Consider the following 23,329-nt stretch of genomic DNA (forward strand, 5'->3'; position numbering starts at 1 on the left):
TCTGGTAACAATGTGGCAACGTTTATTTTATGTTGAAAAACTGTGTAGAATGTTTGAACACTGGGAGATTTTCTGTGTGAGGGGGAGGGCTTATCATCATCATAATTTTTTCTTTTGAAATTTTGTGCCCCTAAGATTTTTGCACCTGGGGTGACCACCCCTGTGTCACCCCAAGCTACGCCAGCGTATGGGGAGTAAGTGGTCCTTTAGGTATCTTAGCCCCAAGCTGTACAGGCCTTTAAAGGTCCATACCAGTACCATGAATTGAGACTGGAAGCAAACTGGGAGCCAGTACAAATGGAACAGGACTGTAGTGTGTGGTCTTTACAACCCACCCCAGTCAGTATTCTGTTTGCAAGATTCTGTATCAACTGTATCTTCCAGACAGTTTTCAAGGGCAGCCCCATGTAGAGAGCATTGCAGCAATCTAATCTATGTTACTAGGGCATGCACCATAGTGGCAAGATCTTTCATTCCCAGGGACAGATGCAGCGGGCTCACCAGCCAAAGCTGGTGAAAGGTGCTCCTGGCCACCTGATTATCCCACAGGAGACCTGGGTCCAGCAGAACCCCCAAGCTACAAACTTGCTCCTTTGAGGGGGAATGCAAATACTATAGTGGTTACTAGGATCTAGGAGACCTAGCCCAGAACTGAAGTTTGCTGAGTGATGTTAGCCTTATCAAACTCACAGAATTTGTAATGAGGGTGAAATGGTGGAGAGGAGACTGATGTATGCTTCCCGGAGTTCCTTGAAGGAAGGGCAGGATAAAAGCATAGTAGATTAAAAAAATGCCTTTGGCATATGGAATTATTGGATGCAGAAGATCAGAAAGAGGAAATAGCCATTAAAGGATACTCCCCAATTGTCTTTCTTTAACTGGGCAGACATATCTATTTATTGCCACAGTTCCTGGTAAACTGTTGTTGCTTATTATGGCTTTGGGGACTTGGCTTTTAAAATTTTTTGTTAGTGTGAGGTAGACTATAAGAGGCAGGCTATTGGTTCATGTAGTCCAGCATCCTGTTTCTAACAGTGGGCAGTTAGATGCCACAGGGAAGCCCAGAGACACTAGCCCTCATGTACTCACTGCTCCCCAGTAGTTGACAATCACAGGCGTTCTGCCTCTGACCGCGTTGTTCCCATTTGACTGTCCTGGCTAACAACCAGCAACAGACTTGGCCTCCACAACTCCTTTTAAATACACCTAAGCCAATGACTGCATTTCATGGCAGTGAGTTTCAAACATCAGTTGCTGCAGGAGTCATTCTTCAGCATTTGCCTCTATCCCCCAGGATCTCTGGCAGCTAAATCTCTTATTGGGTAGGTGGCTGTATCTTGTCTCTACACATGAAATCTAAGGCTGAGGCTCATTTTGAAAACTGTTTGTAAGACAACTGTGTCATTGTAGCAAATCAGGTTTAGCCTAAAGAGCAAACGAACACCACCTTGGCTTCTAGAACAGTGTAGGGCAAACCACTGTTGCAGAGTGCCCTGTACAACATTGAAGAGATAGAAAACAGCCTTTAGCAGTGTTGTGTTGCTGTCTTAAAAGAATGTCCGTGTTTTCATTTGTGAAATATTGGGAGGCTATGCAAAAGCAATTTGCTGCTGAATTGTATACAGAACAAATATGCTCTTCCAATGGGGTAAGGGGCCTCGAAATCCCACCAACTGGCCCTTATTAGAAAATAAATAGAGATATAGGCTCCCTTAAAACCCAGCCACGTTTCAAGAAACCATTTTTCACATTACAGGAGGAGAAAATGTATTTAAGTTGGGGAAAAAACTTGATTCCTGAAATTCCAAATAAAATAACACAGAATGAGAGAAGAAAAACAGCATCCAAACACTTTTTGGTTCTGCCAGAAGCTGCACCACCCTGCTCACTACTGACTGTGAATTAATTATGCTTGTTACCACCACCACCACCACCACCCCCCCACACACACTGCTGTTTGCTCTGAGAACATCTTGATTAACCATCATTATGTTATTGTACTGAAGAATGAAAGGCTATTGTTCATGGACAACAATGGTATGGCCCTATGCTGCTGCTCAGAGAGATTGTGGCAGAGGCGAAGTGCAATAGGAAAATGCATCTCTATCATCCTTCCAAATGGTGCACTACTTTTTGGGACCAATGTCCACCTAGTAATTCCACAGGAGTCTAATCACAGTGGAGTTTGATAATTCTACAGCTTGTTTCTGCATGGTCTGTGGAGTGCATATGCTGCCATATGTGGTTTGACCTTTCAGAGTCCCACCTACGTGCTTATTACTCCCTGGATATGTCCTGACATACCTCTTATTAATTTTTCCATATTAGCCTCTTCAAACAATTGAGTCTTTTATGTCTGCATTTATAAAACCTTTGTACTTCTATTTTCCTGCCTATAATTTTAGCCTGCATCTATAGCTCCATTTTACATCCAACCGCCCATTAAAGCATACTCATGCTGAAGTCATGCAGTGGTTAGAAGGGTACATTTTAGAACAGAAAGCTCAGCTGTTCATGGAACATAATGCCCAATTTTCCTGGGCTAACATTACATTTCATTAATATATTTGAATTACCAAAAATAAAGTGAGAATTCCTCTCTCCTTGTAGGTTCCTTGGAATTTAATGCTTCAAAACCTGTTTGCACCAATATAATATACCACAGGTGATTGAATAGTAGTATTAAGAAAGGATATATGTTTTTATAAATGCTAACTTTTTTTCTTGATCATGACTAAGAATCTAAAGATTACATCTGTTTTACAAGCTTGGCTAGAAATGCTCTAGCTCCACAAAACACATTGTCAATGTATATCTACAGTATGTCACAGAACTGAGTACACCCCATCACATTTTGTAAATATTTAAGTATATCTTTTCATGTGACAGGGGGCCCCGTGGCACAGAGTGGTAAAGCAGCAGTACTGCAGTACTGTGGTCTGAACTCTCTGCTCACGACCTGAGTTCGATTCTGGCAGAAGCTGGATTCAGGTAGCCAGCCCAAGGTTGACTCAGCCTTCCATCCTTCCGAGGTCGGTAAAATGAATACCCAGCTTGCTGGGGGGAAAGTGTAAAAGACTGGGGAAGGCAATGGCAAACTACCCTGTAAAAAAGTCTGCCGTGAAACTACCCCAGAGTCAGAAATGACATGCTTGCACAGGGGATCTTTCCTTTTCCTTTCATGTGACAACGCTGAAGAAATGACACTTGGCTACAATGTAAAGTAGTGAGTCTGCAGCTTGTTTAACAGTGTAAATGTGCTGTCCCCTCAAAATTACGCAACGCACAGCCATTAATGTCTAAACTGCTGGCAACAAAAGTGAGTACACCCCTAAGTGATAATGTCCAAATGGGAAGTTTCACATTGCGCCTCATGGCAATGAACTCTCTGAGGATCTGAAAAAGTGAATTGTTGCTCTACATAAAGATGGCCTAGGCTATAAGAAGATTGCCAAGACCCTGAAACTGAGCTGCAGCATGGTGGCCAAGACCATACAGTGGTTTAACAGGACAGGTTCCACTCAGAACAGGCCTCGCCATGGTCGACCAAGGAAGTTGAGTGCCCGTGCTCAGCATCATATCCAGAGGTTGGCTTTGGGAAACAGACGTATGAGTGCTGCCAGCATTGCTACAGAGGTTGAAGTGGGGGGGAGGTTCAACCATACACCACTCGCTGCATCAAATTGGTCTGCAGGGCTGTTGTCCCAGAAGGAAGCCTCTTCTAAAGATGATGTGCAAGAAAGCCCGCAAACGGTTTGCTGCAGACAAGCAGACTAAGGACATGGATTTCTGGAACCTGTCCTGTGGTCTGAAGAGACCAAGATAAACTTATTTGGTTCAGATGATGTCAAGCATGAGTGGCGGCAACCAGGTGAGGAGCTCCTGCTGGGCCTGTTTGCCCCGGACTGCCAAACGCCACAAATGCTTTCACTGAGGTTGTTGAGGTGGTCCATCTTCCTGGCGGGGTATCAGTATGACCTTAAGTACCGCCCAGGGAAAGCAACGGGTCATGCTGACGCTCTGAGCCACCTGCCGCTGCCCTCCACAGACCCAGATCCAGCCCCGGCATTCCAGATTATGTTGCTAGAGTCCCTCCTGGGCCGCCCAGTGCATGCCAAGGACATTGCCCGCCACTCCGCTAAGGACAAAACCATCTCCCGGATTCTGGACTGGGTGTGGAGGGGGTGGCCAGAGGGACAGGTGGGCTCGGAATTCTCGGTGTTTGCGCCCCGCCGGGACAAACTGTCTGTTCACAAAGAGTGTCTATTGTGGGGAAGTAGGGTGGTGGTGCCCCCAGTACTGCTGCAGCGAGTCCTAACGGCACTGCATGAAACCCATCCGGGGATTGTACGCATGAAGGTGCTGGCCCACAGCTATGTATGGTGGCCAGGGATTGATGACACCATTGAGTCCTGGGTGGCCCGATGTCAGCCATGCCAGGAGACCCGTCTGGCGCCGCCCCACGCCCCAGCCCAACAATGGGAGTCCACTCGCAACCCCTGGTCCCGCCAGCATCTCGACTTCACAGGGCCTTTCCAGGAGCAGATATTCTTTCTTATTGCAGACTCCTACTCCAAATGGCTGGAGATAGTACTAGTAGGATCCACATCCTCCTGGGCGGCATTAGGGGCACTCCGCAGGGTTTTCGCGACACATGGCCTCCCAGACATGTTGGTATCGGATAATGGGACGGCCTTCACCTCAGCTGAGTTTCAGGATTTCTGTGGCCGAAACTTAATTAAGCACATAAGGTTGGCCCCCTTTCACCCAGCCACCAATGGCCAAGCGGAAAGGATGGTGCGGGCTACGAAGGAAACGCTCCACCACATCATATATGGGAAGTGGGAAGCCCGCCTCACCGAGTGCCTCCTGGCACAACATTTCACCCCCAGTACTGTCACCAGCCACAGCTCAGCTGAGCTTCTCATGGGCCAGCAGCTGACAACCTTGCTTGACCGCATACACCTGGACCGCGCCCCAGACCTACAAGAGGTGCCAGAGGTGGTCCAGGCTCCCCAGGGGTTCGATACAGAGAACTTAGTGTTCGCCAAAAACTTGGGGGGGGGGGGGCAACGTGGATACCAGCACATGTATTCCAGGTATTAGGTGCCATCATGTACAAGGTTACCTCCGAGGGTGGGGTTCACAATGAGGCGACACATTGACCAATTACAGGCACGTGAGGCGCCCAGAGGGGAAGAAGGTGAGAGCTCCGTAACCCTGGCAACAGCACCAGGCACAACGACCCCCGAGCCAGAGGAAGCAGAGAGGCAGGCAGCAACACCCCCGCCAGAACCCACAGATCAGACGGGATCACCATCCGCGCAAGAGACCTCTGGGGAACCGGTCCAGCCGGCTGAGCTCCCCTCGACACCTGGGCCTCCGTCTGTCACGCCTGAAGCAGCAACCATGTCGCCGCCCACCCCAGCACTCAGGCGGTCAACGCGAGAGCACCGCAAGCCTGCATACCTAAAAGACTATGTCCACTAGGGGCTTGCGAACTATGGGAGAAGGGATGTTATGTATGTGGACTCAAGGGAAGACTTTGGAGCCATACAGACTGAGCTTGGGGACTAGAGAACAAAGGACTGCAGGATCCAAATCTCTGCAGCCCTAGACCAATCACAAGCCCCACCAGTTTGAATGACCCAATAACATGCTTGTGCAGGAACTCAGAGACGTATATAAGTTTGGCCCATTGGCCCCAGCCCCAGCCATGTAATGTAGCCTTATACTATGCCACGTCTATTAAAGAGCTTGTTATCACTCAACTGGCGACTCCTCCATGCATAGAACCCTCTATATAATAGTTTCATTACACTTCAGTGAGGGAAGTCATTCAAACTGGTTATATGCACAGGCTATAACCTGGGTGGGGTCCACATTTTTATTTATTCTGTTTAACCCATATACTGCACCTTTTAACCAGATGAAGCTTTTGCAGATTTCAACTGGTCCCACCTATAGTGTCTCAAAAGATAAAGATAGTCCTCTGTGCAAGCACCAGTCATTTCTGACTCTGGGGTGACGTTGCATCATGACAGATTTTTTAATGGGGTGGTTCGTCATTGCCTTCCCCAGTCATCTACACTTTACCCCCAGCAAGCTGGGTACTCATTTTACCAACCTCAGAAGGACGGAAGGCTGAGTCAACCTTGAGCCGGCTACCTGAACCCAGCTTCTGCCAGGATCGAACTTGGGTTGTGAGCAAAGCTTGGACTGCAATACTGCAGCTTACCACTCTGCACCATGGGGCTCATACAGGTATAAAAGTAGGACTCTACAGCTCTACAGATTTCTTCCACTGGAATGCTAGAGAAAAGGTCACTAATGTTGCTGCAGTTCTGGTGGAGTGAGCTGTACCATCCTTTGGAGGTCTCAAGCCTTGCATTTCACATCCTTTCAGACACATGAGTTGAGACCTGTCTGCCTACAATTGTGAGACATGGACAGAAAATCCTTCAGCCTAAACTGTGCCATCCTATTCAAGCAGACACATGGAGCCTTGCAAATGTCTAGTTCAGAAGTGGCCAATGGTAGCTCTCCAGATGTTTTTTGCCTACAACTCCCATCAGCCCCAGCCAGCATGGCCAATGGCTGGGGCTGATGGGAGTTGTAGGCAAAAAAATCATCTGGAGAGCTACCATTGGCCACCCCTGGTCTAGTTTGTGCCAGACTTTTTTTTGGAGGGGAAATTGGTGTAGGACACAAGAATGACAGCATAAACTCTTGGATAACCTAAGGGAAAAATATTTTTGGCACAAAGGAAGGATCCCTCCTGAGGACCACCAGGACCTAGTGAAATATACAGATATACAGAAATATTAAGTGAAATATATAAATATTCCTGGCCAATAAAGCCCAGATTCAGAAATCCTTCTGGCAGAAGTCATCTCCAAAAGAAAAAAAAAAGACATCTTTTGAGAAGAAAACTTCAGATTATTCTGATTATTTGAAAAGATTAACTGGAGGTTTGCGCAAGACCTGTAACACTTTAGAAAGGTTCCCTGTTGGCAACCTCTGCCTAATGGGAAGTGCCAACTGTATGGTTCCTTTGAGGAAAGTCCTAATGTACCCATGACAAGAAACATTCAGGTAGTTTCTTGTGGTCCTAGATAGCAGCCAGTGCTGCCACTTGCCTAATAAATTATCCAGTCTTAGAACTCGATTCCAATCCTTTGCGTAGAAAGGGAACAATGTTTTTGTAATTAGGTTTCAGTGGATCCAGCTTTCTGTCTGCCATGTAAGATCACAGAGGTGACTAGACACAGGTTTTCTGCACTGTACCATGATGTGAGCTATTTAATTTGGAAGGCCTAATCCTTCTAAATCTGCCAGTCCAATCTCTAAAATGTCAGTTGGAGTCAAATAAGGTCTGGGTGGTGAACTGATTCTTATATAAGGAAAACCCATCTGCTTGGCAATTTCCACAGTGGAGATATTGATGTCTTCGTTCCATCTGCCTTGGACAATCTGATCCTTGCAGAATGTTCCCTGACCCTTTCTGCTAATAGCCATAAGGTAAGGAGGTTGGAGAAAATTGACTCCCCTAAGCAGATTTGGTTGTGAAGACTACTAGCATTGTGACTTCTTTGACATATCTTGACTTACTTGTGCTCTCTTTTATTGTGTGTATCCTTCTGACTACATCCTCAGCTCCAGTCCTGTCAACCAGTGTATAAGGTCCACCAACCTTTGTCGGGTTTCTTTCATCCCTTCCAAAAATTTTTAGACCCTAAGTTATTTCCCGCTAACACCCTTCCAACAAGAGCCAAAGACTTACTTTTTAAAAGTGAAAGCTGGGAATTCAGAGAACCTGCTTAAACTATTATTACTGCATGACATTTGCAGTCATTTTTTTTTTAAAAATAAAACCACATATTTAAGAGGGAACAAGAAAGGGGAGTGGTTTAACAATAATTGAAAAGTGGGCTGGAAGTGAGTGGGGCAAAGAAAACCTATACAAACATAATGCACAGGGAAAAAGCCATCTCAAAATTAACTTCTAGAAAAAGATACCTTATATCGCAGATGCATTTCACAGCAGGGCACAATGAACACTTCTTAATTGTAAGCTAAGAAGTGCTACAGAATGTTAACAGCATCTTTGCAGGCTCTGCGATTAGGCATTTTTTTTTCCAAAGTGGTGTTGTGTGTTTTAACACCTATTATGTTTTGGTTATGATCCTCTTGATATTTGGTTTTAATGAGATTGCAATAATTAAAAATGGCCTCACAAATGACTTCTTAATCTGGTGAAGTAAGCAGAGGTTGAAAAACTTCCTGCTGTCATCTCTGAGTGGCAGGAAAAAAATACCAATAAGGAAAAACAAATCACTGCTTGGTTCACACATCATCAGCTGCCTAACAACTTGCAACCAGTTAATTACATAGCCTTAACAGACATGTGTAAGGAAAAGTGATTCAGAACTAAGCTCTTTTAATGAGATGTAGAGGATAAGGATAAAACTCCTTCTAAATTATGTGGCCTCCAACCCTTGAAGTGCTGTTGGAAAAGAGTTGCTTTCTTCCTATGCCACTGGATCCTAGCAATGTATTTAATTGTCATTATTATTACAGTCAGTGACAAGATGCGACTGACGCTAGCAATGTGTGTATTAAATTTTTCAGGCATATGAAAACCAATATGGACTGGGATCGTAGCATATGGCTGAAGCCTTTCCCACAAGCTATTTTCCAACCTGAAATGGCTCCAGGGAACTGTTATTCGCCTACTGTGGAAAACAGCACGCAGCCCATCAATATATCTAAATTTTCCTAATGGGACATTCAGCAGCTCCTCAGGGCAGTTACATATCAGGAAAATAATAGGGGTGGAAGGCTTAAGGCCCCTCTCCCTGTGTTAGAGAAATTTAGTTCATTATTAACTGGTTGGGGTAGAAGTCCAATATTTTCTCCTCATTTTTAGCTCAGCATGAGATAGACTGATGATATTAAGATAACTAGTTTCTTACAGTCATATATTCTCATATTTCATTGTTAATGACCTTTCTTTTAACCCTTATCCCTAATATATTCATTAATCTCATGACCTTTCGGTTTCTAGGATGTGACTATACAATGGAGATATGAGTATCTCATCTAAAGTTTATGTCATCCAAAGTGTTCTGTATGCAAGGGTCAGGAAAAAAAAGTTATGTCTAACACTAGAATTAAGACTCCTCTGAGTTTTTAGAGCCCAAGTTATTTTCCCCTAACACCCTGCATGCCAGTTTCAGTCGGGAATGCCCGGTATGTGTCTGCTTGACAAGTTCTGGGAACAGTGTCTTGCATTGTTAGGACCTCAGTTCTGGCTTGACAAAGGGTGCTGCCTGTCAGGCAATCTAGCTTTTCCTGAAATAAAATGCTTAGCCTAATAGCTGCCATATTGAACTGCTGTTACTAACCATGAGAAAGACCTTGTATATCAAAGTAGAATGCTGTAGATTGTTACCAGTGCTTGATGTGAACCCCTCTCTCCCTAATACTAACAAAAGCAAGAATTCCCCTTTGAAGAGCCTCCAGGGATGAGCCTTTTGGCCATCCCAGGAAGACAAACCGTAGAAATGAGATGAGAGAGGGACTGTGTGAACCGTCACACCTCAGCTCAGCAATGTTTAGAATTGTGGCTTTTGTTAAGAAACCTTTGATGTAGCTCTCTTAAGTATGCGTTGCACTGTTACATGGTATCAGTCCCAATTTCTTCATTCTAATGCATATGGAGTATCAAATAAAGCCTAACTTTGTATCAATTCAAGGTCTGGTTGATTTGAAACCTTATTGCCTGACACTGCCTGATGTTGTCACCCCATACCACTTTCCTCTCAGTGTTAACACTTAGACAACTAATACTACTTCCTCTCCATTTGACTCAGTTGTTTACTTGGGGCTCATTGAAGAATCCTGTGAGAGTTCATAAAACTTTACTGGCCATGTGCTGCTTGCTTCATGTTTGTATTTTAAGCCATCTGGGAAAGGGTGGGAAGGAATTTCTTCAGCGCTCCAGAAGGGTTGGAGGAGGCAAAGGCAGGGGCTGCTGCTCCCCAAAAAGCATCACCCAAGGCTACCTCCTTGCCCCATGACAGAGTGGCCCTCAGGATTCCGTGAAGGACCCAGATCCACACATGGACCTGTTACAAACGAGATTTTTTTTCTTTTAGTGATGCCAGCCTAGCCTCGACAGGTGGGGGGTGTCTGAGATTTCTAACAGGCTAATAGTCAACTCTAAGCTCTTGCTCACTCTGCAAAACAAAACAAAACCTTCTGCACTTAGTTAAAAACAAAATATATCATGTATTTTTAAAAAAGTATAAAAGTACCGTAATTATTTTTAGACCGCCAGCTATAGCTACTTTCTGTAGTTCTAGGAATCCAGATGCCTTTTGTGGAATCCTCTCTTTTGTTAAACACACGCTGCTGCTGCTGCAACCCTGGTGGAAACTAGTTTGCGCCTCGGTGACCAATATTTCATTCAGTTGGAGGCTGTGAAAAGTATGGCATGAGTCACAAATGTCCCTTGTTCCTTTGGAAGCCATTCACTGGCGGCTTCTACTTCGCGCACCCGGCTTTCACGAAGAGGTCCCTCTTGTTTGCTTTTGCTGCAAACAATCCATCCCTCTTGAAATGAGAGGAAAGAAGTTTCCTGCCAAGTTAAGCAAGTGCCCTATCACCGTTTCGTTCTCATACGTTTTCGCCTCGAGGACTGTAAAAAGCAAGCCGATTGGTGACACTGTCTGTATCGGCGCCCACCGGGCTAACGAGAAACTGGGAGGAATAGATGTGCGTGTGCGCGCAGGCGCGCGTTCTCCCCTTTCAGTCCCCAACCTCTTCCTCTTCCGTGAAAAGGGACGAGTGCGCGCACGCTTCTCTCTCGCCCTGCCTAACGTAGAGAAAGACGTCGAGAGCCCCCGCCTTCTCTTTCCCTCCCCTCGGCGTGTGTCATTGCAGAAAAGCGGTGAGTCGAGTCGTCACAGTAGCGGGGGGAGGGGAGGGGAGGGAAAGAAGCTGGAGCTATGACGAAGGCCGGCGAGGGTCAATCGCAGCCGGCCGGTGCGCGGGAGGGTGATGCTGGAAGGGGACTTTTTGTCACGTGGCGGCTTGGCGGGGACCGGAGAAAATGGGAGTTTTGTACAAGACAGAGGGCGTTAGAGTGAAAGTCCAGCCCTTCTATCAGGCGCTTTGTACTGTTTGGTTGGTTTATCTCGTAAAATAATGGTGAGAGGGCATGCAGATAACAAGTTAATGCACGCAAGATCTCACGGTTTACTAATTTTGAGTCCTGCGGCACCTTTGAGACCAAAAAAGTGTATTCAAGGGACGAGCTTTCATGCGTAGGCACGCTTCCTAAGATACTAAATTACAGGTCTGGGTAAAAGTCGTATCTACACGGATCTTCATGAATTCATATGACTTTTACATTGAAATGAAATAAAACCAGTATTATTGTGTAGATCCTGTCTTCGACTATAGGCAGGACTACGAAAATCATGCCTCCACGAATTCGTGGCGCCTCAGCAGTGCAAAAACAGGGTTCCAAAGCACGGATCCTCATGAATTCATATGATTTTTATGGTGAAATGAAATCAAACCACCATCATGTTGTAGATCCTTTCTTAGACTATAGGCAGCACCAGAAAAATCATGCCTCCACAAATTTGTGGCTCCACAGCACTGAAAAAACATGTTTCCAAACCATGGATCCTCATGATTTTTGCTTTGGGCCACTCCCAAGATCACCAGCCAATCACATATCATGTCCATGGGCAGATTTTGCACCACAGAAATCATCGATCCACGGCTTTGTGGCTCCGCCAAGGACCAAAAACATGGTTAGGAAACACAGATCCTCATGGATCCCCATGATTTCTGCTGTGGATCCCCCCAACTCTTTCATCCAATCACATATGTCCACGGGTAGAACTTGCACCACAGAAATCAGATCCATGACTTCTTGCCAGCACCAGAGACCAAAAACTCGGTTTTGAACCACGGATCCTCATGGATCCTCATGATTTTTGCTTTAGATCCCCACAAGCTCATCATCCAATCACATATCATGTCCATGGGGAGAGTTTGCATCGCAGAAATAGTGGATCCACGGCTTCGTTGCAGCGCCAGGGACCAAAAACTTGGTTTTGAACCACGGATCATCATAGATCCCCATGATTTCTGCTTCGGATCCCTCGAAGCTCAGCATCCAATCACATATCATCTCCATGGGCAGAGTTTGCACCACAGAAATCATGGATCCACAGCTTCGTGGCAGCGCCAGAGACCAAAAACTTGGTTTTGAACCACGGATCATCATGGATCCTCATGATTTCTGCTTCGGATCCCTCGAAACTCACCATCCAATCACATATCATCTCCATGGGCAGAGTTTGCACCACAGAAATCATGGATCCATGGCTTCGTGGCAGTGCCAGGGACCAAAAACCTGGTTTCAGATCACGGATCTTAATAGATCTTTATGTTCTTGCTTCGGATCACCCCAAGCTCTCCCTGGAGTCATATATTATGTCAACGCCAGTTTGGTGTAGTGGTTAAGTGTGTGGACTCTTATCTGGGAGAACCGGGTTTGATTCCCCACTCCTCCACTTGCACCTGCTGGAATGGCCTTGGGTCAGCCATAGCTCTGGCAGAGGTTGTCCTTGAAAGGGCAGCTGCTGTGAGAGCCCTCTCCAGCCCCACCCACCTCACAGGGTGTCTGTTGTGGGGGAGGAAGGTAAAGGAGATTGTGAGCCGCTCTGAGACTCTTCGGAGTGGAGGGCAGGATATAAATCCAATATCATCTTCTTCTTCAATGGCCAACAAACCAGGGGCTGTTCATGACCTTCATGATAATGATTACAAAAATTCATGTGGGTAGCTGTATTGGTCTGAAGTAGCAGAACAAAGTTTGAATCTAGTTGCACCTTTAAGACCAGTGAAATTTTATTCAAAGTATAAGCTTTTGTGTGCAAGCACACTTCTTCAGATACAGTGAAACAGAATTTCCTCAATCATTACATATAGAGAGAATGGTTGTGGGTGTTAGGGTTGCCAGGTCCTAAATATCTGGAGACTTTGAGGATGGAGCCAGGAGCAAGGTTGTGATAAGCATGACTGAACTCCAAATGGAGTTCTGGCCATCACATTTAAAGGGACTGCACTCCCTTGAAATGCCTTTTCTTCATTGGGAAATAATTGAGGATGCGGACACCTTTTGGGGGGCTCATAGAATCGGACCCCCTGGTCCAATCTTTTTGAAACTTGGCAGGCTTTTTGAGGAGAGGCACCAGATACTATGCTGAACATTTGGTACCTCTACCTCAAAAACAGCCCCCACCAGAGCCCCAGATTGATTCTCCATTATACCCTATGGGGACCAGTCTCCATATGGTATAATGGAGTGCCCATTGGGAAGCAGACATATGGAACTGAAGCCCCCCAGGCAGCCACCTTTCTAAGATTGCACCAGGGCCAGCCCTAGACTATCTGGCACCCTAGGCAAGGCAAACTTCTGGTGTTAAACCCCATCCCCCCAGTGATAACCAGTTTTCAAAAACAGATGAATTGTGGGAAAGATGAAAAGCACAAAATTTTTGTTATTATTCGTTTATTTATATTCTGCCCATTCCCCCATTGGGGGCTCAGAGCGGAGCACATAATAAATAGTAATAAAATCACAATAACAATAAAATCACAAAAACTTGAAATTGCTCCCTGACCTGGATAGCTCAGGCAAGCCTGATCTTGTCAGATCTCTGAAGCTGAGCAGGGCCAACTCTGGCAAGTATTTGGATGGGAGACCTCCTTGAAATAACAAAGTTAGGAGGGGAGGCTCTATCTAGCCACCTCTTTGAATATCCTCCAGGCTTATGCTGTCAGGTTCTGTGCAGCTCTCATCAAATCAGCCTCTTTGATTTGAATCAAATAAGGACTTTATTGAGAAGATACATATTCACAGCAAGATGTTTCTTGTTTGCACTGACCTCATAGGATGCGACCAGGCACTTATACTCTAGGTATGGCATTTAATGGCATCAGCAACCCAGGCATTCAAAAGTGGCAGTAAAGAGTTTGAATTATTTGTGCTCAGTTCTCCCCCGCACCGCATAGTCACTTAGTGTCCTTTTTTGAAAATAAAACTCCAAACTGTACTTTCTAGCAGCTCAGATAAACACCTGCATTTCACAGCCAAGTGGAAAGGGAGGCTGTGGCTTGCCTGTGAGTCCATTGCATATTCCAGTCCACTCTAAGATTACATGGACTAAATAATGAACAAAGCAAAACAGAGTTAATTGGTAAATGTATTAGAAAAGATAAAATTTGGAAAAAAAATGAAATACATATATCCCGATTTAACATTCACAGTATTAGTAATCAACATTGGCAATTGGCTGACATAAAATCATTGGCAAGAAGCTTTTTCTTGACACATGCAGAGGCAGGCGGGGGTCATGGGTGTGGCGGAATTTATTTTGGGTTTGCCCTCTTTATGATCCTAACCATATTCTTTATGGTCTTAAACATACTCTTTATGAAATTGGCAACAAGAGTCCTAAATTTTTCAGCAATATTAAGCATTCATATTTCTCTATACAGCAATAATTGCTCTCAGCAGCTCTAAGCTGTTGATCTTGGATGCAGTTATAGAATTTGGCCACTGGAGGTCTCGGTCTTTCAGCCTCATGGAGCCTCTATAGAGGGCCAGATGGGATAATTAAGTGAAAGTTCAATCTGCCTCTTCTATGCAGGGCAAGAAACAAGATGGTCGAAGGCAGCCATTTGCAAAGACCCAGAAACTGGGTAAAAGGTTGATGTGAGCTAAGGACGCTCTCGACCATGATTGTTTTTTGTTAGCTCTGGTTGTTGATAGTTGGCCGTGAAAATGTTTACACCTGAGTGACACAAGTAGATGTGTGTATGAGGTCACTAGGGCCTATATAAGCTGTGGATTTTTTTCACTCACACTGCTGATCTGGACCAGAGTGTAGCTAGAGTGTGCCTGTGTCAGATTATGCCACACTAATCAGTGGGGGTCTAAAAATGAGGGGTAGGCTAAGGTCGCAGCAGTGCTGCCCTTTCTGCCAGCCCAGGATCTAGGTGGGCGAAAGGGGCGGCGAGACTGCTCTACTTTGCCGCAAGGCTGCCTCCCTGCCTTGGAGTGAGGCTGCACTGCCTCTTTCATCCGCCCAGGTCCCAGGCAGGAGGGGGCATTGCAGCACCTCTGCATCGCTCCATAGCCCAGTTGCTAGCAGTCTATGGACCAGTACTGGTCCACGGACCAGTGGTTGGAGACCCCTGCCCTAATGGACCAATAAAATGTAGGATGAAATGTTAATCCTAACTGGCTGCGAAACACATTTTTCAGATCCACATGTTCTGCTTTGAGTTTGTAATTGTTCTGTGCCTGCAAAAACAGTAAAGGAGACAGTAATTAGAACATTGTGACCAACAGACTGTCCCAAGCTCTCTAAAGAGAAGTTAGACTGTTTCCAGCCTTCAAGAAATATATCCTGTTGGAAAGTTAGTCTTCTTGACAGAGCAGACAGACATGTCATTCTGAAGTGGCACTTGGAGTAATTTGTTTTTGGGCACAGAATGCATGTCTCTTCCAGCACCTTTCCAAGGTATGTCTGTCCTCACTACAGCTCAGTTACTGCTACTTATTTTGTCTGCAGTCTTAGATACTGGGGAGCTTCTAGTCAGTGGCCTCTTTGATGCAGAAGGTGCCCCAGGATCCTTACAACCAGACAGAGCAAAAAAAAATTAAGCACCCCATCTCTGCAAGGAGAAAATCGCCATTGGTGTCCAGTGGTCTCTCCCTCCTTTGTAATCTCCTGAAGTTCCTCACATTGTCGAGGGATGCAAGAAATACACAAAGCACCACGACCCCACCCCACCCTCCACCGTGCAGCACAAAAACAGCTTTCTGTTTTCCAACCAAGCATGAGGAAAAAACTTCCCCTCCTGCTTCTAGTCCTGTTATCCTAAGTGCCTCCCCTATCACTTGTTTAGCCCAACAGCAAAGCCTCATCCTCTCATGGGGGGGGGGGCAGGCACAGGCCAGGTGGGATGGGTACCAATGCCAATACAAAGCCTAAGTGCCCCTCAACAACACACACTCTCTTTCTCTCACACACACGCACCCAACCGTACCTGTGAGTCACTGTAACTAGGGATCAAGAACTGCCTGTTCCCTGCCTTGGCATTACAAATGGAGGCAGATCCTCCAGATCGAGGTCTCAAAGCACCAGCACTTGAGGATCAGGGAGTGGAGCTGCCACTGCCTGGGGCCAGACAGGTGACAACAAGTGCCCTCTTTCCGTCCCCACTGTCGTCTGGAGACAGTTGGTGGCTGTGCAGCTTTTGGGCTTCTTCTCTTACCTGCCTTTCTATCCTTTCCCATGTCTCTCTTTCCAGATTGTAAAGCCCAGCCGGGCAAGAAGCCAGATCCACTGAAGGAGGAGGAAAATTGCTGTTGCAAAGAGGAGCCAAGGAGGCAGTTGCACCAATCACTGGTGACCATGTGCGCTGCTGGCTCTCTCTGCTGTTGGCGCAGGCGCAGTCCATCACTATTCAGCTTAGGGGGAAGCCAGGGATGGAAGTGGACCAGCGGCAGCGCATCACATGATGTTGTGTGACATCACTGATGTCATGTTTCGCATCACTAGACCGGTGCCCTAGTTTGCCTAGTGGCAGCGTTGGTCCTGGATTGCACAAAAAAGCACGAGAGACAGTTGTGGCACAAGGCTTGATGGGGGCAGTGAGTGATGCATGAGGATTAATTTGAAAGTTGGAACTGATGGGGGTGTTGGGGGGCTGTGATTGGGAAGGCATTGGAGGTAAAGTGGTGGGGCTGGGACCCTGGGGCCTCATCATAGCTATAGGCCAGCTGGGGGGTGTAGTTTCTAGAAAGGGCCAATTAGAGTCATGACAGAGACAGAAACAAAATTGGAAATTACTAGTCCATACATATAGGTATTACTAGTCCATACATATAGGTAGGTGAGCAGTAAATTATCATACAGCGTAATGAACATGTTTAACAGATTCAAGAACAGATTCAAATAAGAACACTAAGCTTCATTTATATGGTAACCATTCGTTTGGGTTCAGTTCTGGGGCAAAAACTGTGAAGGAAATAAATATATGAAAATTGGAGATTAATTGTAGAATGCTGAGAGAATTGTAAAGGTTGCTGATGCTGTATGAAACATAGGAGCATTTGGGAGTGGGGCTATATAGGTTTTAAATAATATCCAACCATGTGGCCAAAACACAGTGACCTTTGTTTGCAAGGGGTAGGTGACAGTCTAAAATACAGATGAGACCTGCTTGATGCCAGGACTTTGTTTTCAGTTCATATTCTGAAGAAAAAGAACTCTGAGCTTCTACTACCTTTGCCATGGAGAGACAGGAGTTAATGCTTTCTTTTCCTCCATCGTCAAATTAAGGAGCTAGTCTACATGTCCAAGGCAGAGAGTACTCAGATGCTCAGAACTGTAGCTGCCAAATATTATGTTTCCCCAGTATTTTCAATGTATTTGAATAGAAGATACTAGTATAATTTTTCAGTATTCAAAATGTTGTTAATAGTAAATAGTTGCATTTCCTATTTATTAATCAGGATTATCACTATTTAAAAACCATCGTCTAATACCTGACTGATTCAGAAAACTAGTAGATGATTTTTCCCAATGGAAATTATAGAGGATTATTAAAAAGAAACTCACAAACCCCTTGTCTGTAAATTAAACAAGTAAGATGATTCTCTACTTGGGATTCAAGTTTTAATTAATTTTTTTTTTTAAAATGTTTCTATCCTATCTCCCCCTCTCCACCATGTGAGGTCCAAAATGTCACTAGTTTGGTTTGTGCAATCATTAACACTTATTAAAATTGCCACATACCCATTAGTGAAACCATGGAACAAAATCACCCTTGTACATTCTCTTTACGTGCCTCTGAATGTATTAATGAAAAAGTTGATTCAAGTTACTCATACATTCTCTTTGAATAATTTCTTCTTCTGTATTTACCGAAGTTAATGTCCACAATTTTAGCAGCTGATCCTAAGCATGTTCTGCAAGAGTGGGGGGAAATTTAATTTTTTGCCACTTAAGGTGTTTAAAGAATGACGGCTTTCCTCCCACTTCTTCAAGGCATGCTTAAAGATATGTAATGTAATAATTATATAATTCTAGTAGCTGCCTAGCCAGTGGTAGGTTACATAATATTTTCTGCTTTATAGTAGACACATCATTTTTGGGCAACTCTTGTTTGTAACCATATTGTAACTGAAACTCATTCCCTCCCCTAGCTTGCTAATTAAATATATTCTGTGGATTCTGTGTCACAGCAATAATAGTACTTCTCTAGCTATTGTAGTGCCAAACCTCAGTGTTAGGAAGTACCTTTCCTTTGGAGGAGTTGCAACCTGAAAGTGTCATAATTGACACCAGAGGAACAGAAGTTGTCTGCGGTCCTAGAGAGTAATTGGGAGAAGAGAGAAATCTTTGCTGGAATGCATCCCAGGGGAACTCTGCTACTAGGGTTGCCAAGTCCAATTTAAGAAATATCTGGGGACTTTGGGGGTGGAGCCAGGAGACTTTGGGGGTGGAGCCAGGAGACACTGGGGCGGAGCCAAGATCAAGGCTGTGACAAGCATCATGAACTCCAAAGGGAGTTCTGGCCATCACATTTAAAGGGACAGCACACCTTTTCAATTCCTTCCTCCTATAGGAAGTAATGAAGGATAGGGGCACCTTCTTTTGGGGCTCATAGAATTGGACCCCCTGGTCCAATCGTTTTGAAACTTGGGGGGTATTTTGGGGAGAGGCACTAGATGCTGTACTGAACATTTGGTGCCTCTACCTCAAAAAACAGCCCCCCCAGAGCCCCAGATACCCCCGGATCAATTCTCCATTATTTTCTATGGGAATACATCTCCATAGGGAATAATAAAGTTCCCAGCAGACATTCCCCTCCCTTCCCCCCCGCTTGCTGATGACCCTGAAGTGGGGGGAGGGCCTCCAAACCAGGGGATCCCCTGCCCCCACCTGGGGATTGGCAACCTTACAGCGGGAGGAGGAGGGCCCAGACCCCCCTCGGGCGACCCCCACCCCCCAGGCAGGGCGAGGAGGGGATACCTTGCTCGCTGGGGATGTCATAGTCTTCCTCCAAGATGAGCTGGTCCCCGATCCGGATGGTGGCGGCGGCAGGACCAGCCATGGCAGCAGCCCACCCACCAGCGGCTCCCCCCTCGCCCCAAGTGGACACAGGGGGCAGGCAAGGAGCCACCCCCACCCACCCTCCCTGGGAGCCACGCTCCCACCCCCCAGGAGGCCAAGCCAGCAGCTGCCGGGTGGCGGGCGAGCGAGCCTCTGCTTGGCGTTGCCCCGGAGACCGAGCAGGAAGGGGAGGCACTTCTGCGCGCAGCCTGGAGCGGCCCTCTCGCTTTTCCTCCCCCCCCTCCCAGGAGGCCGCGCCAGAAGGCGGCGGGCGGGCAGCTAAGGCGTCTGACTTGGGTTGCCCAAGTAGGAAGAGGAGGAGGCGCTTCCCAGCGCAGCCTAGAGAGGCACACTCTCTCTCCCACCCCACCCCTCCCGCCACGCTCCTGGCCCGCCCCCCCACTCCACCTCAGAGGCGGAGTGGGCGATGCCGCTGCGCCGCCGCCACCCCCTCCCCACCCCATCCCAGCTGCTCCTCCGAGATGGGCCCAGCCTGAGCCCATCTTGGAGGAGCAGCCATGGTGAAGCGGAGAAGGGGCGACTCGCCACGCTCCTTCGCGCCGTTTCTTCCCCCGCTTCTGTTTTTTGGGGGAGCGGGGGAAGAGGCTGGAAAACCTGGGGTCCCCCGCTAGAGCGGGAGGATTGGGACCCCTATCTTCTCCCCTGCTCCTAAATACATACATGGGATTTACTTTAAACTAACCTTAGTGGATTTCACTTCTAATTAACTTTCCTTACAATCACACCCTTATTTTTCCTCCTTGTTACTTTGAAGGCTATGGAGAACTGTTGCTAGTTTTCAGGTAGCCTGCTTTTTTGACTAGTTGTGTGGTTGGGCAGCAGTTACTATATGCATTACTCCATAGCCTAGGACTCAAATCTTTAAAATGATTCAACTCTGTGATATGTTTTGAGGTCACACTCCAAAGACTGTCTTGTTTCAGGTGCATGAATATAACAAGCTTGATTTGTGCATGTTTGTTGCTGGTGTATAGAATTGTTTTATTTTTAATGATTGTCTGCAGAGACTTTAATCAAGTCTCTTATGCTGTTACTGTTTTTGAATATTGAAGGCAGAAATGGGGCTGGGGAGACCAGGGTCAAAGGCCAAATTATGGCACAGTCTTCCTTTCTGTTAGCTGCAGTTTTTTCTGTAAGACATGTGTAGCACCTGAATAGCAACGTCTAGCACTGAATGTAGCGGACCAAATGGGCAACAATTACCCAGTTGCTATAAGCAGGACGAAAAGGGTAAGGACAAAGGTTGCTTGCTATATATAGCAAACAGCACTTTTCCTGAGTCAAAAAGCAATGAATATGTTTATTCATAACACAATATAATTAAGCTATATGGTAGCTAATTACTGTATCTATTGGTTGTCTGCAGTATCTTCATTTAAATTGCAATGGAGGAGCAGTCAAATGAGTTGAGTGGATGCTGCAGAGAAGGGACACCCAGGCCCATAGCTACAGTGGGGTCTACAGGGTCCTGGCCCTACCACTTGCCACTCTGATTTCCACTGTACCCAAGGGGGAGAGAGGAAGAAGGACAGGGGTATTGAACAGTCCTGCCTCCCTCCAGTGGCCATGGTGAATGCTCAGGCTGAGGGGGGAAGGATGGGCAGTCTCTCTCTCATCTCCTCCCCCTGACGCTTCCCTCAGGCCTGAGGTTGTGCATGGCCTGCTGTTCCTTCCCCTGCCTGCCATCCAGGCTCTCTCCTTGGGCTACTGGCTGCCAGCCCTGTTCCCAACCACAGGATTGGTACAGTGGGGCTCCCAAGAGGTGAGGTACAATTCTCATGGGGGTGGCAAGGCTGCAGCAGCTTGAACTGAGGTGTGCTGAGCTGGGGCTCATTGTGAGCCACGTTAAAAGACGCCAGCTCAATCCACAGTGGCTTTGCTATTGCTGGAGTGTCCTGCCTGTGGGCTCCCTCCCTACCTCTAGTTGCAACTTGCCTGGACTACCTCCCTGCCTTTCAGTGCTGAGAGTAGGGTTGCCAAGTCCAATTTAAGAAATATCTGGGGACTTTGAGGGTGGAGCCAGGAGACTTTGGGGGTGGAGCCAAGATCAAGGCTGTGACAAGCATAATTGAACTCCAAAGGGAGTTCTGGCCATCACATTTAAAGGGACGGCACACCTTTTCAATGCCTTCCTTCCATAGGAAATAATGAAGGATAGGGGCACCTTCTTTTGGGGCTCATAGAATTGGACCACCTGGTCCAATCATTTTGAAAATTGGGGGGGTATTTTGGGGGGAGGCACTAGATGCTGTATGGAAAATTTGGTGCCTCTACCCCCAAAAAACAGCCCCCCCCAGAGCCCCAGATACCCACGGATCAATTCTCCATGATTTTCTATGGGAATAAATCTCCATAGGGAATAACAGAGTTCCCAGCAGACATTTCCCTCCCCTCCCCCCGCTTTCTGACGACCCTGAAGCGGGGGGAGGGCCTCCATACCGGGGGATCTCCTGCCCCCATCTGGGGATTGGCAACCCTAGCTGAGAGCCTGGCAAGTGCCACTAAACCTGTGCCCCCCCCACCCAAGCAAAAGAAATCCTGGTTATGTGCCTCGCCCAAATTGAATTCCTGACTATGGCCATGGGGACTCCTTACCCGGTAGAAAAATGGAGAGTTGGAGTGACTTTGTGACTTTCTCCAAACTCTAAAAATTTGGAATATCTCTGGAAGTAGAAAGCACTGCAGGGAATGAAAGGCTGGAAAGTTGAAGTTTGTAAAGGCTGTAAAGAAAGCAAGCTGCTCCTGTTTATTGTTTTTGTTAACTTTAACCTGTCTCCTCCCTTATATTGCCATGGGCCTCCATTCCTAAGATTGCTACCTCCTGGCTGTTCCAACACTCGTAAGGGAGCCCAGCCAGGGATCTACAGTATAAACTGTGGATATCTTTTGGAGGGAAGGGTGGTTATTTGTGGTTTTATTTTGTTGGTTTTAAATAGTGATATTTTAATCTTAATTTGTAAGCCACCTTGAGCTGCAAGGAAAGATGTGATATGAAATATTTTAATAAATATAAATTTAAACTTTTTATTTTTCCTTTTTTGATAAGGGAGCCAAGATGGGTGCCCAAAACTTGCTCAAGATCCATGATGACTTTTGGGGAAAAGGGGATCCGTGTGTGGGCTGATTGACAACTCCCTGTTAGCCCCAAACCCTTTATAGGAGTTTGGGATGCTTGAATATCTAGAAAACAGAGCTTAATCTTATTCGTATAAAGGTCCTTTATAAGCTGCTTACCTTTTGCTGTTGGGGTGGTGGAGTCAACGGATGCATTTACTTTTCCCCAGGGAATCCCATTAGTATACCATATTACTGTATTTGCATCACTGGACACCCCTATCTCACGAAGGGAGCGTTGACTCTCCAGAGCTCATACCCTGAAAATCTTCTTGGTCTCTAGGGTGCTTTCGGTCACAAGTCTAGCTGGACGTCTCTAGAAATGTGTAAACACACACCTGTAAACCATGTTCTCTAGTCCTATTTTCATCTTCTACTGTTAAAAGGCAAGGTATAACCAGGGCTTTTAATGCAGAAAAAGCCCAGGAGGAACTCATTTGCATATTAAGTCACATCCCCTGATGTCACCGTTGTTTCACATAGGGCTTTTTAAACAGAAAAAACTCAGCAGGAACTCATTTGCATATTAGGCCACACCTCTGGCACCAAGCCAGCCGGAACTGTGTTCCTGCTCCCAAAAGAGCCCTGGATATAACTATTTTAATAAGTATTCAGTCCTGGCCATGTGACCTGTCGAGAGAGAAACCATTTGTTTCCTGAGATTTGAGTAGAGTTATCCTTATAGCAATAGCAGTCTTTGTTTTGTGTTTTAGTTTTTGGTAAAAACAAAACAAAGCAAAACCTTGGCATCTCTTACCACCAATGCTCCCTCTAAGATGTGGAGTCTTGTCTTGTGAGCAAAAATTTGGTTTCATGAGCTACTGGCATTAAAGTTGTGAGCGAGCAATTTGGCTACTGCATAAATTAGTTTGCTATGGGGCCATCCTTCCTGAGCTAAGACAAAAATGTGTGAGCTGAAGACTAAAAAACTGTGAGCTAGGTCACACTAACTCAGTTGAGAGGGAACACTGCTTACC

General features: G+C 46.1%; 1 protein-coding gene across 2 annotated transcripts in view; it reads left to right on the forward strand.

Annotated features, from left to right (window-relative positions):
* The first annotated feature begins 10,766 nt into the window (after positions 1 to 10,766).
* Positions 10,767 to 23,329, forward strand: part of IMMP2L (inner mitochondrial membrane peptidase subunit 2) — a 919,024-nt gene continuing 906,461 nt past the window's right edge. Inside the window, exon 1 of one of the 2 annotated variants that reach the window (XM_060244896.1) lies at positions 10,767 to 10,954. The gene's annotated coding sequence lies outside the window, so the exon portion shown is untranslated. The remainder of the gene's footprint in view (positions 10,955 to 23,329) is intronic. The other variant, XM_060244897.1, reaches the window with a different exon arrangement.

The sequence above is a fragment of the Heteronotia binoei genome, chromosome 8, assembly GCF_032191835.1.
Source record: "Heteronotia binoei isolate CCM8104 ecotype False Entrance Well chromosome 8, APGP_CSIRO_Hbin_v1, whole genome shotgun sequence".
Taxonomy (NCBI): domain Eukaryota; kingdom Metazoa; phylum Chordata; class Lepidosauria; order Squamata; family Gekkonidae; genus Heteronotia; species Heteronotia binoei.